The sequence below is a fragment of the Oncorhynchus mykiss genome, chromosome 19 (genome assembly GCF_057628025.1).
Source record: "Oncorhynchus mykiss isolate SJ-2025 chromosome 19, ASM5762802v1, whole genome shotgun sequence".
Taxonomy (NCBI): Eukaryota; Metazoa; Chordata; class Actinopteri; order Salmoniformes; family Salmonidae; genus Oncorhynchus; species Oncorhynchus mykiss.
In genome coordinates, this window is record NC_143040.1 from 69,811,750 (window position 1) to 69,814,219 (window position 2,470).

Consider the following 2,470-nt stretch of genomic DNA (forward strand, 5'->3'; position numbering starts at 1 on the left):
GTGAGATATGACCTTTCTAGCTTGTCTACAGTGAGATATGACCTTTTTAGCTGGTCTACAGTGAGATGTGACCTTTCTAGTTGTTCTACAGATAGATATGACCTTTCTAGCTGGTCTGCAGGGCTGGTTAGAGAATGGTTTTGGAGAGAAGCCAGAGGATTGGTTGTTCCAAAGGTTTGAACATGACTTAATGAATAACATGGACTGTTATGTCACCGTCCTTTCTGTATACACAGAGCTAAAATGACTTTTCCATAACGTTCAGCACATTCCATGATAAAAGCACCAAATTTGGCAGAGCGGTAGAATAATGTACTGAAAAGTTTTAAATATCGGTCCATCACAGTTCTGGCCCCTGGGGGGACGTATCACCCGTCTTATAAAGTAAAGGTTGAATAATATAATTAAATACATAAACACATGAAGGAAAGAGCAGCTTGGCTGATGCAGGAGTTATCGACACACAACTGACAGGAACAACTCCAGGGTCAAGTCATTGTTTCCAGTACGAATCCTGAGTCAAGTTAAGCTTCCAGTACGACTCCCTGGTCGAGTCATTGCTTCCAGTTTGACTCCCTAGTCGAGTCATTGCTTCCAGTTTGACTCCCTGGTCAAGTCATTGCTTCTAGTTTGACTCCTGGGTCGAGTCATTGCTTCCAGTTTGACTCCCTAGTCGAGTCATTGCTTCTAGTATGACTCCCTGGTCAAGTCATTGCTTCTAGTTTGACTCCTGGGTCGAGTCATTGCTTCTAGTATGACTCCCTGGTCAAGTCATTGCTTCCAGTATGACTCCTAGGTCAAGTTAAAGCTTCCAGTAATAGTCACAGTGGTAATTCATGCTAACATTTTATTTTCCTGTATTGAATTGAGGGGATGTGTCAATTTCTCTGTTTCACTTCAAACTGTCTCTCTTTCTTTTCATCTCTTTCCTTCTATCTCCCCTCACCAATGTACATTTTGAAATTTAGACCGATTTGAACCACACATCAATGATAGGTTTGAGCCAGGTAATGTTGTACTGTTGTTGTCCCCACTGGGGGAGAATTCTGGAGGGGTACAAGACGTTCACCAAAGTAAGGCCACACAACAACACCCTGAGTGTCACGCAGCCTCCTGAGGATGAGTAAGGATCATCGCCTTCCTCCTGCTTTCACTTCCAGTATTTATTCTCCAATCTGTGGTGTGTGTGTGTGTGTGTGTGTGTGTGTGTGTGTGTGTGTGTGTGTGTGTGTGTGTGTGTGTGTGTGTGTGTGTGTGTGTGCGTGTTTGTGGTGGAAAAGGGAAGATAAACGGTTGCTGCATGACCAACAGAGTAAAGACCAAAGGGTACAGTGACTAGAGTGCCAACGTAAGTATTCTCATTCAATAGACAGTGTGCAGAGCCATGGTTGACAGGTAACTTTTCTGGCACAAATCATATGTACAATTCTACAGATACACGATAAATAGCATCTTGTCTGGCTGCACTTGTTAAAGCTTGCGTCACTACTTCCACCGCAGGTGGCTCCTCTCCCTGTTCGGGCGGGCCGGCCACCTCTGCCGAAGCGCGGGAACCTGTCGAGCCGGCTGGGGCACGTTAGCCCAGTGACCTAGAGCAGCGAAGAAGAAGCAGACGAAATAGCACCCCCTCTCCGACGTGTTGCTTCAGCCGCAGGACGCTGATCAGAGGGACGTTCCCGGGGATCAGGAAGGGACCAGTCGCCTCCTTAGAGGAACAGGAAACTGACGAGCAGCCTGAAGCGCCGGATTCTGGCGAGCCAGCTGTGGCATGGGAGCCTGCCGAGGCTACCAAGTTTTGAAAACCTGATGAGGCATGAAAGCCTGAAGAGCTAGCTAAGGCAACCTCGGTAGACTCGACAACAGACGCTTGACCTGCCAACCGAGTCTTGACACCCCGATGTACCGGCTGAGGCATGAAAGCCTGAAGTGCCGGCTGAGGCATCCTCGGTAGACTCGACAACAGACGCTTGACCCGCCAACCGAGTCTTGACACCCCGATGTACCGGCTGAGGCATGAAAGCCTGAAGAGCTAGCTGAGGCATCCTCGGTAGACACGACAACAGACGCTTGACCCGCCAACCGAGTCTTGACACCCCGATGTACCTGGGGAAGGAAACAAAGGGAGAGACATATATAGGGCAGGTAATCAAGGAGGTGATGGAGTCCAGGTGAATGTCAATAAGCGCTGGTGCGCGTAATGATGGTGACAGGTGTGTGTAATAGTCAGCGGTCTGGTGACCTAGAGGTCAGAGAGGGAGTATACGTGACAATTCTAAAATTGATTAAATCGTTTTTTCCCGCCTCATCAATCTACACACAATACCCCATAATGACAAAACAAAAACAAGTTTTAAGACATTTGTGCAAATTTATTTCAAATAAAAAACTGAAATATCACTTTTGGTCATGATTACAGCCTCCAGTCTTCTTGAGCATGGGGAGTTTCTCCCATTTTTTCTCTGCAGGTCCT